This window comes from Paramisgurnus dabryanus, chromosome 10 (assembly GCF_030506205.2).
Source record: "Paramisgurnus dabryanus chromosome 10, PD_genome_1.1, whole genome shotgun sequence".
NCBI classification, from domain to species: Eukaryota; Metazoa; Chordata; class Actinopteri; order Cypriniformes; family Cobitidae; genus Paramisgurnus; species Paramisgurnus dabryanus.
The window spans coordinates 39,612,630-39,627,173 of NC_133346.1; positions in this window are offsets into that span (position 1 = coordinate 39,612,630).

Consider the following 14,544-nt stretch of genomic DNA (forward strand, 5'->3'; position numbering starts at 1 on the left):
AACCCACTGGCCGTAGGTTGAAAAGCCTTATTTTAACTTCTTTTGCTTTATACCTTAATGCCAAAATTATTTATAAACCATTCACTTTTCTTTGTAATGAGAACAGTCATTAATAAAATGAAAATACTAGATGGGGCAGTGTCCCAAACCAAAAAGGGCACTAAGGGGGGTGGTACTATTAGTATGGTTTTAATAAAGTATTATAAATATGATGTGTTATATTACTAGCATCAACTTAGACAAGTGATTATAATGGGAAATATAATAACAAGAATTACAGTGTGAAAAGAAATATTCAATATGAGTTACCTGCTGGCTTGATGGAGCTTTGAATCCATGTCTGCAATGTTGAACTGCTTATAGCAGCCTCCCTTTCGTTCTCTGTCTTTACTTTGTGAAGGCATTGGTGTTTTTTGTATTTTTTGCCTACAAAGTGTGCCAACAACAGCAAATTTAGTGTTTATATTAACTTAGATCTGATCAGGAACATTAAATCCATTAGACAAGCAATAATAGTAAGAATGTGGATATTTTGTTGTTGTTTGCTTGCTAAGTTGTTAGCACTTTTAGAACACCGACAGCAAATCCTTACCGGAAGAAATACATAAACAAACTTCCAAATTACTAATTCTGCGGTTTAACAACTGATATAATGTAATAAATCTATCTGTTAATGCAACAAACTTCAGACAGAAACTGTCGTCTTCGCTCTCCAGGCAGAGAGTGCACACAGAGATGCTGCGGAGCTGGCGGGAAAACACGAAGTGGATTAGCGGAATCAGTGGATCTTTAGCAATCTTTAGGATCTTTTTTATAGATCACAACCTTTACGTGCGAAATTACGGAGGTTAAAATACGGGAGATTTACGGGAAAATACTAATACGGGAGGACGGCAGGAAAGAAGGGTAAAATACGGGACTTTCCCGGCCATAACGGGATACTTGACAGGTATGATGTATGATGGTTGTGACACTTATACCTTATAGTAAGTGGTGCTTTGCATACCCCTCCAACACCCCCCAAAAAACGGGCTGCTGCTTGATGTCGTGTTGGTAGTAAATAATATTTTTGAGGTGGTAAAAAAGGTAGTAAAAGGTAGTAAATTAATCTCTATGATTCCTGCATATACCCTGTTATGTTATTAGTCAGAAGGATGAATGTTTTATGAACTTTTATAATAAAACTGACCGGAATTCATCAGATGCGTGTGTTGATTGTGTAATAAATTATTCACCTAACTTAAAATATTTTTTGAATGATAGAACCAAAGTCAAAGCCATCGAGACTTTGTGCCCCGCTCTTTCCTAGATTTATAATGTGTTTCGAAACAATTCTCTGACTTTAACAAATGTAATTGTTTGCTTGTACAACATGTACCAGTTCATGACTTAAGGATATAAAGCAAAGAGTTTGACGAGAAATTGATGTTAACTTACTCGGCCATTGCTAACTTACCTTGCTTGCACTCTCGCTGATGCAGGGATGTTTTGAAAAGTAAAAACTGAAAAACGTATTTCGTTGTTCAGTTTCATCCCTGAATGACCGTGTGACCTGCAATGGCAGTTCTTGATCGAGCAGGACTGACCAAACATATCGACTATTATTAAAATCTCGACAGAAAATCCAAACATAAACTCCAACACACAAACACAAATACAGCGTGATAGGGCGCGATCCTGTAAATATGGCGGAGCACCCATAATGCAACACAGCGTGACGAGACCTCCACATTCCCTATATCAGGGGTCACCAAATGGGGAACTGGACCGCAAAGCCTTTTGACGCAATGATATGGACGTAGTATCTGTGATGTCACCCATTGGTTGTGAAGATCGTTTTTGAAGCTTAAAGTTGCCTGCCGTTGCCATCTTGGTCGTGCATCACCGCGGAAAACCGAAAATGGGTAAAAAGGCGGGACATGGGTGAAGCTGAGGTGTCTGGTTGTTGAAACCACGCCCGCCTAGCTCGATTTCAGTGACAGCAGTGGCTGTTCACCCCTCACTCAAGTGGCCACGCCCTTAATTATTCAGAAGTTTAAGGCTTAATATAATTTAAACTAATGAGTTACAAAAAAATTTACCCCCCTCACAGTTGTCATTAAAGGCAAAATTACCGTACTTTCCGGACTATAAACCGCACCGGAGTTTAAGCCGCATCATTCAAAAATGCGTCATTAAGACGAAATAACATATACAAGTCAGAGTGGACTATACGTTGCGTTTATTTAGAAAATTATTTCACAAAATCCAAGCCAAAGAACAGACATTTTATCTGGAGAGGCAAGTTATTCAATTAAACAATAGCGGACAGGTCGGAGCCGATGGTGTAGTGGGCAGCGCTCCGACATGTGGTGCTTTCGCACTTTCTGCGACCCGAGTTCGATTCCCGGCTCATGGTCATTTGCCGATCCCATACCCCTTTCTCCTCCCTGTACGTTCCTGTCCTCTCCTAACCTCACTATTGAATAACGGCAAAAAACTGGCCAAAAAAACAATAGCGGACAGAACAGCAGGCTGAATAGATGTCTGTACGTTAAAAGTAATATTATCAGTTATTTAAATGATAAACCATAGCATACAGAACTTATCAGAAAGGTTGAATAGGTTAAATTAACCGAACAAGCCATCTAGCGTGAAGTTCGCATGCTCGTCATTCCACGTTACTAAATCCATTGATTTACATAATTACAGAAGCAGGCAGCATATGGCAGACTCTCGCGGCTATAGACCGTAATGTTGTCTCTTGCCTCATAAATGTCAAAATTAATTCATACTGACTTACAAGGCGCACCTGATTGTAAGACAAAGCACCAGTCAAGATGTGAAAAAAACCCTGGCTTATAGACCGAAAAATACGGTAGCTATACAGACCAAAAACAATGTTTGTACCAGGCTGTAAACGTATTATTTTCTACTGTAAAGTTAGGCATTTTTAACATGGTGGTCTAAGGGAACTGACTCCCTTTGGAAGCCAGCCAGAAGCGGCCAGTCGATGAATTGCAGTTTAAGTCACTTCCGCATTGGCTTCATCAGAGAGATCGGAAGGTTGCCCCTTGGATGAAAACTTTTTCGAGGTGGGTGGAAAAATATGCATCTATTCTTCCTCATTTGCTCGCAGTCTGTTGCGGTTGTCAAAAGTGGGAACATTAAACGCCATTTCGAAACTAAACAGACACTTTGAAGAAATGTACCCTCAGCAGTAAGAGATAAGGTTGCGTAAAATAAATGAACAGACAGCCCAGTATGAGCGACCCACATGGGTCCTCACTCACTCAACCCCCAACAATGAGTCTAATGGCGCTTTTCCATTGCATAGTACCCCACGGTTTTGTTTAGTTTGGGTCGGGTCAGCTCACATCACTCTGGCGTGGTTAGCTTTTCCATCGAGTTTAGTATCACTTCGGAGTGGGAGGGATTATAGGCGTGCCGTTATATTTACGCTGCCTACTGTGACATCATACAAGTGAGAGCGTTGTTGTACATTCCCATACATTCATTTATTTCTCAGTCTGCCACAAAATTAAAATTGGCCACCACAAATAGATGTTTGCACACCGCGTTTATAACTACCTCTGTCTCACTTGACAGTTTCTGTTCAAACACCCGACCCGTGGCGTCAGTCGACGGCGCTTCGCCGAGCCTCATTCAAGTTGCATTTAAGCAAATATAATGCGGACGTGCACGTCGCGAATGTGCCGCCACAAACTGCAAGTCTGGAAAAAACTGTTATGGTGTCCCGGATTCTCAACCTGTGGATTTTTTTTCATCGCTAAAAGGGTGTTTGGAAACTTATAGCAGAACACAGATAACAACATGTTTGCTTGAGACAGCGCAAGCTAGCAGTAAGCTAAAGCTAATATTTACATTATAGCGATGACGCTTCTCTCAGACCAATCAGTGACCTATAGTGTTTTCGCGTCACGTTTGGTATCAGCTCGGGTCGCTTGGAACCCCAACCGAGGTGGTACGAAAAAAAGTATAGGGTACTACATACTGCACCCAATGGAAATGCTCCCAAAAGTAAGCTAACCCGACCCAAACTAAACCAAACCGTGGGGTACTATGCAATGTTCACTCACTGTCCACCACCACAGTCTAGCAGAACACTCCGTCAGCGCAGGCAGGCAGGTTTAAGAAAGCTGTTCCACAACTTTGGAATGATCTGCCGGTCTTGACACGATCTGCTGACTCTGTAGCTGTCTTTAAGACTCTGCTAAAAACCCATCTCTTCCGCCATTATCTCACTTCCTAATAAAGGACTTACTATCTTTCTCTATTTTTCCTTTATCTATACATTTCTTTAAAAAAAAATTACTAACCTCATCTATACTGTGTTGGACTTGAAGAGACAATTTCCAGTGCACTTATGTATTGCTGTTCTTGTGTTGCTATAATTGCTTCTATTGTTTATCCAGAGCCGGCGCCATATGAAGCGAGATATGCGTCTTTATTACATGCGATAAATTAAATGATCTGAGAGAAATAAAACTATTTGAAAGAAAAGTTATCACACTGATAGCAAAGAAGCATTTCATGAGAAAAAAAGAATATTTGAGAGAAAAAGTTTTCATACCAATAGCAAAAAATAATAATATTTGAGACTAAAAAAAAGTTTTGAGAGAAAGTATTTTCTCATGATAGAACATAAAAAATATAAATTTGAAATTTGTAAAATTATTTCTGAGAAAACAAAACTCTCAAGTATATGTTTTTTGCTATTAGTGTGAAAAAATTTTCTCTAAAAAAAAAGTGTTTCTATCAAAACGCTTTTCTTTGCTCTCGGTGCAATTTCTTGCTCTCGTGTCAGGATTTTGCTTTCTCTGTGAAAATTGTGTCATGGGCGGGGCCACGTTCCTATTGGCCAGTCGGTTAAGCATCATCTTGTCTTGGGAATCGAACTGAATCATTACACGTTGTTCGGTTCACCTAGATATATGCAGTCTCTGCTTTTAGTTGAGCACGGACACTCTAATGTTTGAGTAAGATGATGACACACAACTCGATGGATAGCTGGCTGAGCAAGTTCACAGCAATGAAGATTAAACATTAAAAAATGAAATGGTACTCTTATTCATTAATGAATGTGTATTATATTATTAGCTTGCTAATCGCTAATTAGCCATCATGCTAGGTAAACTTGCAAATGCCAAATGAATGTTTTGATTCACTCCTTATTTAGTGAGTAGTGATCTAGTTTCTACCTTTGCACTTGCTAGCCTCAAAGCACCTGAAGAGTAACTGCTTGTTCATCATATACAACCTCCTGTATAACTTTCAACCAACGTTAGTGTGCATGGAAGGTGGCAATGCCACCCGTCCCGTGAAACACGGAATCGTCCCGTATTTACAGGCAAAATGACGCGTATCAAATCAATACGAGACGCGATTTGTCCCGTATTTTACATACACTCTTAAAAAGAAAGTGTTAAATTGAGACATCTTTCTTATAAGGACAACACATCTAGTGTTTTATTAACACTAGAATCATTCCATGTCCCTTTACTCGTATTAAAAAGTAAACACGGCCAACAAAATAACTTCTTGTGCTGGGGCAACAAGATCGCGTGTATCTGCAATAGCGGATGTCATTTTCTTTAATAATAATTGAATTTCCCGCTTCCGTTGGAAATTGACGACAGACGTTAGGGGCAGCGCTGGGCACGTCGCTAGACCCGGAGGACGTGCTGTCAATAAACATCAAAATTTGATTGGTTGATTTTTCTGTCACTAATGATTGTAACAAATCAGATGTATTGTCCTTCAACACAAGCCTAGCAGTATCTGTAGAGCTGGCCCCAGCTGAATAAGCTGATTTTTATGTGAATTTTTGAGGGTACTCCTGTTCAACCTTAACAAAACTAACGAATTTGGCGGACCAATGAAAATAAATAAATAGCATACTAAAGAAAAACATTTAACACTTTAAAAAAATATATATTTTTTATAGGGCCAGCTGAGAAGGCCCTGCTGGTCCTGACGGCCCACCACTGGGTGTGTACAAACATTAAACTTCCTTAAAACAGTGTCCTGTAGATTAGAAAATTCCACCTCGACCTCTAATCTCTGAGTTTGAGCCAGTCTGTAGCTAAGTTTCCATCCTCTTGTCAATCTAACTATCTGAAGTTCGGTAAAAAAAACTCATGCGAATAAAGCTGGTAAAAGTGTGTTTCCATCCAACGGCTTTAAATCGAATAAAAACCTGTGCGTAATGACGTCACATGCTGTTTTGCGATCAAATTGGTATATCGAATTAATTTCTTTAATTTAATTAATTTAATTTGAACGTGTTTCCATCCATTTTCGCACAGAATCGCACAACATTCAAGCAAACATTTGCGAACAAGGTATAATAGTGCTTATGTGCCAGCTGATAGCGACATATCAAGCTATAATAAGAAGAAAACAACGACGCTATCAACAAATAGCTATGATGATGCAGATGCACGTAAATGCCCGACGACAACGCAGGCGGCCTGTGGTGTGGGAACGACAGCGCTCCAAACAGTTCTGGAAGATCGTGGTTCAGAGACAATTGTGGGATTTTTATGTTGTTTTATTAATCTTGCTAATTGCTAAAAGTGTTAAAGTTACAAAGATGTCCAAATAAGGACTGTGGAAATTGATTTTGTTCCATTTTTATATTTCTTTAATTGATCATTTTATTCTATAAACATTGTGTGTTTCATATATGCACTGAGCTATTATGTAGAAATGAGGTGTTTATGTTTGAGAGTGGAGAGTTACCAGTTTTTGTGTGTGTGCTGCAAGGAGGAATTTAGGAATTTACGCCTGGCATTGATCAAGATAAGAGAGAGGCCTGAGGGGGAAAGCAAACAGGCGACTATGTCATTAACTAATGCCTTAATGTTCACAGGATAAAATATGCAATGTATTTCTTACTTAATCAGTATTAATCATTGAATAATTGATGTAGTAAATATAAGATGTTGTCTTTGATAAATGTGTATTAACCAATGAAATGAAGGTTGCATACAGAATAACTTAATGGGGGCAGGGCAGCTCAACCTTGAAGAACAGAATCTCCTGTGTGTGTGTGTGTGTGTGTGTGTGTGTGTGTGTGTGTGTGTGTGTGTGTGTGTGTGTGTTTCTTTCCTAACAGATGGTTTTTAATAATAATTAAAGTGTTTGCTTAGAGGTAGTATTGCAGTAAAAGATTTAATATGTGTTTATCTATCTAAAGAATTTAATGTGTGCCATATTCATATAACCAATTTTACAAATAATGAAATGATGTCATGATATTGAAATATGTTTTACATAATAATCACTTTCATCTTACAGCTTATGTTTTTTATAAATGAATGTTTTATTAATGATTTGTTTCTAAGAAAGCATTATAACATGCTATTCAAAGTGGAGGAGTACTGGAGAAGAACTGCAGGGCTCCCAGGGATGAGAGGAGAACAGATTGTTTTTTCTTTGTCTATGTGTGTCCATCTTTGCCTACAGGCTAAAATTGGGTGTGGTGATGGAGTCAGATGGACGAGGGGAACGGCCTTTGTGGGTGGAGATTTTCTGAAGAAACATCGACGTCACATATTTTATAAATAAGCATGTTACTTCCTGAGCTGGTTGTTCGCTACTTGAGAGGACCCAGCGCTGTTAAACTTTTTCAATCTGATCAATAAATATTTGAACTTAGATATTCGTATCTTGTGCCTTTCCTCTAAATTACACGCAATGGACGCCTTAAAGTCCAACACACTTCACGGAAACCCTTTGGTTAAAGCATTTTCGGATGACCAAGACAACATTTGACCTGTTGTGTAATTTTATTGGCCCGTCCCTTTCCCCAGATGTTGCAAGCTATTGCCCTCCGGTTCCAACCGAGAAGCGTATCGCCATTGCACTCTACAAACTGGCTACATGCACAGAGTACAGAGTTGTAGGCGAAACATTTGGAGTCAGCAAAACCACCGTGCACTGATGTGTTTACGCCGTGTGCAATGCCATACAAATGAGGATGATGCGAAGGTATATATAACTGCCTGGAGTGGATGAGGCGCATGATATCTCGCTGCGTAACTCCAGAGCGCACCTTGTGCCACAGGTGTATGGCGCAATAAACTCACGTCCCGATTAGATCCCCTGCTGAAGGCTACAGGGATTTTGTAAATAGAAAGGGCTGGCCATCAATCATACTACAGGCTGTGGTAGACGATCGTTGCATTATAAGGGACATTTGTGTCGGCACTCCCGGTAGTGCGCATGACACGGCAGTCTTCACTACTTCTGACCTGTACAATTGCGTCTGTTTACCTTGGTAGATGGTACACTTAATCAGTCTCCGATTGAATGAAAATGCAGTTCATATATTACGTTTCATTTCCACATTGACGTACGAGTACCAGAAGTATCATCATAACAATTAGCTGCAGAGTTGTTAATTATTGTGCTAGATACTATTATAGATTCCCTGAGAGACATCCCCAAAACACAATCGAAATGGAAGGTGTCCAGGTGCCCCTCCTGTTAGCTGGAGATCCAGCCTACCCTCTCCTCCCATGGTTGATGAAGGGATTTTCTGGCACTAATCTCTCAGAGGAAGAAGAGGTGTTTAACCTTCACTTGAATGGGTCACGTGTGAAAGTTGAAACACACATTTGGACGGTTCAAGGGTAGATGGCGTGTGCTGGCCAAAACGGTCTGATATTGACCACAAGTTCATGCCGACCATTGTGGTTGCATGTTGTGTATTGCACAACTTGTGCGAAAAGGAGAGGCAAAGGTTTTTACAACCGGGCCCTGAGCAGCACCATCAAAACTTACCACAACCACCTCGTCACCAAAATGAAGGTCCACCAAACGCAGAGGCAGCAGCTATCCGCCAAGCTCTACTTAGATATGTGGCAATTAAAGTCCGCCAGTAGTACAACAGCAGGCTATACATTCTCAGAAAAGAAATGCTTTATATATGTTTAGATTTGTATGATATGTATTCCCTCCAAATTTTTTTTGTATTTTCTCTCTTGGGGGCACTCTCATTTTATAGCTATATAATTTGTATACAGTAGTGATTGTGCTTTAGACAATAATGCAACAAGTTGCCCGGCCTAGTAAAGCACATATTCAAAAACAGCATAGCATAGGAGCTTATAACAACAAAAAATGCAAGGGAATCTCTTTGCTAACAAACTAGTCTTTCAGCTTTATTTCATGTTTTTTATCAGGAAGCTGGCACAGAATGGCATATGAACACACATATGGCAACAAAATCTTAACAGTGCATTTTCAGTACAGTGTTTCCATTGGAAAAATAAACAAATATATAATGTAAACGAATCCACATTGTACAATTCAAAAGAAAACACTCAATGCTCGAATAATTGTTCTGTATTTTAAAATACTAAACAAAGTCAACAACTTTTCTCCTAGCTCTCATAACTCTCTTAAAAGTGTGTTTCAGGTTTACAACATTCAAAGTACTTACAACATTCCCCTACCCTGCTGTACAAACACACTAAAAGTGCCATTTAAAAATACAACTGAATAAAACTTTCAGTTACATCCAAAGTGCCATTTTAGTTAAATATAAAAAAATTGTGCCATTTTAAGATACACATAAACAAAACAGTAACAAATCAGTAAATCAGTAACAAATTCTGGAACTTTATTCCCCTCACCCAATGATTTGGCCTTTAAAAAGGTGGTGTCAGTTCTGGAGAAAGCTTGTTGTCAAAATAACTTTTGGTTAAAATCAGAGAATATCACCTCATTATCCACTACCTGTCCGTTTGTGTGTGCTGAAAAAAGTCCAGCGTTAATACATAGCCTTGGCTCTGATAGCGGATCGTGAGGAGATTTTGACAACAAGCATTGTCCAGAATTATTAACTCCACCTTTAACAACTTACGCTACGATAAGTTAAGATAAGCAGTGAATGGCAAGCTAGATTCCATGTGAGGAGGTGAGTGTGCAGAATCAGATGTGGGTGGTTGGGGAGTGGGTGGATGTGGAGCGGGGTGGTAGTTAAATCGGTGTTGGCCTTGAAATGTATTGTAATTGACCCTATTTTGTTGTTGGCTCATGCCAGCAATGACTTGAGTGGCTTCTGCATGCCTCTCGGCAGTATTGGCACACCGCTCAAGACACTGAACAGCCTGTGAAATGACCGTGGTGATGGACTCCAATGATTTTTGATCTTGTGCTGCCTGCACACGTTGTTGATCGAGAAAGGACATGTAGAAGGATCTCATCTACACGGCATCATTCTTTCTTTGGTCTCTCTTTGACTGGCGTTGCCATAATCTTGGTGGGTTACTCTGTGTGGCAAGTTCTTCAATGGGCAAGGATTTGTCTAGTGCTTCCGTGGTTGCAGACACGTTGGCATCACTCAACCTTTTTTTCTAACTCAAGTCAGGATACAGAAGGATACATAATGTGCAGTTTATGCATTCATTTATATGGTAAAACAATTTGAGCAACCATAACCATACATAATGTAAAGCCCCATATTCATGTGGGATTTATTCACTAACCCTTGAAACATGAATTTAAGTGGAAAATAATCTTCATACCTGTAACGGACTCTGTAACCTCTCCCACCTCTTCCTCATCATTGCTCTTATCATCAGTAATTGAAGTCTCGGCTGAAATGAACAAGACACACTTAAAATGATGTACAGTTCGGATCAAAGCTTAACACGTTCCTTAAAGTAACACGATAACGTGATATCTTACCTGAGCTGTTAAGATTAGAAGCCAAGGAAGCTACGATTGGTCTTTGGCCGAGGATCTGATCCATCTCATCAAAAAGGTCGAAACTTGCCTTTTATTTTCCCTCCGGCACCGCTGCGAGATAACTGTCTTTTTTTAAACATGTATCGCTGTTTGAGCGCCTTCCATTTACTCCGGAGGACGTCCCACGGCTTGTCGTAACCATTGTTGGACATTTCCTTTGCGAGTTCCTGATAAATTATGGCATTTCTTACATTTTTGCTATCTAAAATAGCTGTTATATTTCTCTCGTAAATTAAATTTAAAAAGTATCTCGTCTCCTCGTTTGTCCACTTACATCTGTCTTTGTTGACACCCGCCATTTGTGCAAACAGAGCGGAAATACTGGGCGGAAATGACCTAAACCTTCTTCTTCTTCGTTTTGTGGCGGGTTGCAACCATAAAATGATCTAAAACTTAATTGCATTTCATTATTTATCCGGCAAATAACGTTTCCATCAGCTTTTATCGCATAAGCCGTATATCGATCAAGATAAAATCCAATGAGACCGAACGTATTTATTTTAAGTCGATATTTATGAAATTCAATCGAATTTTACTGTTTCCATAAGGCATTTTTCATTCAATATCACTTAATTCGGATAAAAACATGTGGATGGAAACATGGCTTGTGTTTGCATGAAGTCAGATGGAGCAGGCGGTGCTGGTTCGTTCTAAATGTTCTAATATCCAGATTTAACACGATCCATAAAATGCCGCGAAAATACACGTTGCTAGTATCAAGGCACAAATATGCTAAAGACGTAAGAAGCATGAGATGCGGCAATACATTCAATCAGAGAAACTGGTCTATTTTAATTAAAGAAAACATATATCAGCTATATTTTCATCATTTGACTACATTACAAGTCATGAAACATTCAATGTTTAATTTATTTTAATTATTCTTGATATAGATTTAATTAATAAAAAACTTTGTAGGGGGGCACAACAACCTGTTTGGGGGGGTCACAGCCCGTGAATGCCCCCCCTTGACGCCGGCCCTGTGTTTGAAAAAGAAGCATAATTTGGAGTTATTTTACTCCAGTAAATACTGATGAAGCCTCGTGTGACGTTTAAAAAAAAAAAAAATTACGCCACTATGGTAATACCACAAATTTGACTAAATATCTTAAAGCAAAACACCCTGCAGAGCATGACAAAGTGCAACTGAAGCGAGCAGAGGAGGTAACACAGAGACGACCCCATCTTCTGGTTCGAGGCAGAGTTCATTAGCAGAATGCTTTCAGAGAGGTCAACGTTATCCAGGTATCAAGAAGTGGTTAGATTATTGGAATACAAAACTTTGAATACAAAATAGAGCCTCTACTTCTGCACTAACAGCAGCTTACAGTAGCCTAGAATTTGAATACACCTTCTGGTGCTACTTGGACACATCATCAGTGAAGAACCCGGGGTCAAAGGGTGTTTCGGGTTTTTAATCTTCATACACCCTCACCCGGGCGACCCAGCCGGGGGATCAGTCCCCGACTTGTGTCCAAGTGGTATGTTGCTCCACAGATCCACAGCCACAGAGAAGCCCTCTCTGCGGCCTCTAAGATGTTTTTGGTGGCTTTTTTCAATTGCAGTCCTTTCACTCCAAGGTGTTTAAGGGTTTGCAGCAGTGAGCGGCCAGCGAAGCCTCGGCACCTGACCTCGACTGGCTCGCAGCGGGCTTTCCAGCCGTTGCTCCGGCACTCCGAGCTGAGCTCTGCGTACTTAACCTTCTTGCGCTTGTGGGCCTATTCAATACGGTCTTCCCAAGGGACAGTTAGTTCCAGGATAACCACTTGCTTGGTAGACTCAGATGTTAGCACCATGTCTGGGCGGAGAGAAGTGGCTGAGATGTTTCTTGGGAACTTAAGCTGTCTTCCAAGGTTGACTTGAAGCTGTCAAGAGCTAGGCCGGTGGTGTTGTTCCTTCTGCCCAGTTCTAATGAAGGTGATTATTTGTTTGGGGGCTGCCTGGGTCTTTCTGAGTTGCATCGCTGTGCAGATAGAGTCCCCCAAAGACTTGGTCATGGTGGTCACCTGGTCATGGTGCCAGCGGTACCGCCCCTCCCCTAGCGCTTTTGAGCACCTGCTCAACATGTGCCCCAGTGTGCCCTTCTTGTGGCACAGCTTGCACTCAGGAGTGTCTGCCAGACCCCAGGTGTGCAGGTTAGCTGGGCTTGGGAGGACGTCATAGACGGATTGGACAAGAAACTTGATCCGAAATGGCTCTGCTTACCAGAGCTCTGCCCAGGTTATTCTGCGTGGATCTACATGTTCCCACCTGGTCCACGCTCCTTGTGTGGACATCCTGGCCATTTTAGTGTAGCGTTCTTTCTCCACCTCTGCTCGTATCTTGTCCTGAATCAGTCTGCGCATCTCTTTTCCATGAGCCAGATCGTAACATGGCTTGGGAAAACAAATATCTGATAATATTTACTATATTTTAAATATTTTATAATAGGTGATATCCAGTGTCTTTCCATTACATGGCCATGTACAATAAAAAGAAACCCAATACAAAACTATACAGAACAACACAAAGCAGCAGAAAAATAAAGTAAATGTCTGGATGAGGGAGAGTTGGACTAGCGAGAGAACAAGTTAATGTAGAGGATTAGTAGGACCAAGACAAGGGAGAAGGAGAGGAACAGGAGTAAGCATGCATGGAGCAGTTCAAAGGAAAGCTGTTGTCATTGATGAAATAACAGCCACCATCATAGACTATCATAGCAGAAGCAGAAAGGGAACAAATGGGAGGAAACATTTGTGATTGTTAGGGGATTTCTCATTGCATGGGACAACTTAGAATTCCATCATTCACATGCCATCCTCAATCCCATTGATGAAATTTTCCCAGCCTGCAGGTGGAAAGTCTTTGATCATCAACATGATCAAATATCCATCCAGAATGCAATGGAGGCTGGTTGCCGAGACATTTTAGCTGAAGATTGACAGGGATCAATAAGGCATGCTTAGCATTTCTATCCAAAGTGCATAGCAAAAGACAATAAGGTGTGATGTTGATGAGAGCATGTGGCCAAATACCAGTGGTGGGCCGTCAGGACCAGCAGGGCCTTCTCTGCTGGCCCTATAAAAAATAAAAATATATTTTTTAAAGTGTTAAAGAGCACCAATTATGCTAATAAATTAGCACGTTAGCACGTTATTGTAATATCCCATAGTACATACATGTTATTAAAACTTGAACTAATGCACTGTGAGTCTTATAAATTGCTTACATACCTCACCGATTTCTGCATGTCTGGAAAACGCTCCGTTTAGTTCCTGTCTCCGCCTCCCAAAATGTCTAGTGTATTCGGATTGGTCAGATGACTACTCAACTGTTATTGGTCAACTGGGTTCGGCGTGTGTTTGAAAGGTTACGCCCCTGACTACGCGTGGATTTTCCGGTTCTGACTGAGAGTCACAGGCAACGTAAAAAAGCGCTATATTTCTCTATAAACGATGGTGTCTGTACTGCCTTACCACTTCAAGCTCGATCCAGAGAGTTCAGACGGCCGTTACGATGTAAACGATCTCCGTCAATGAACGCGATTGGATTTAACTTTTTTAGGTGTCCTTAGCTCTGCCAGAATGCTAAACGAAGACGAAAATGTGTTGCAAAGACATCCAAAAGGTAATTATAACGTACTACATTACTTTGCAAACTATATGGAAACACCAAATGTAGCACATAGAAGGTTTTATTTTAAATGATTATAAAACTATTTCACTTATTAACATTATTTTACTATAGTAAACTTTATTATAAAAGACCGCTTACATACTATATTACTGTGCAAACTATATGGAA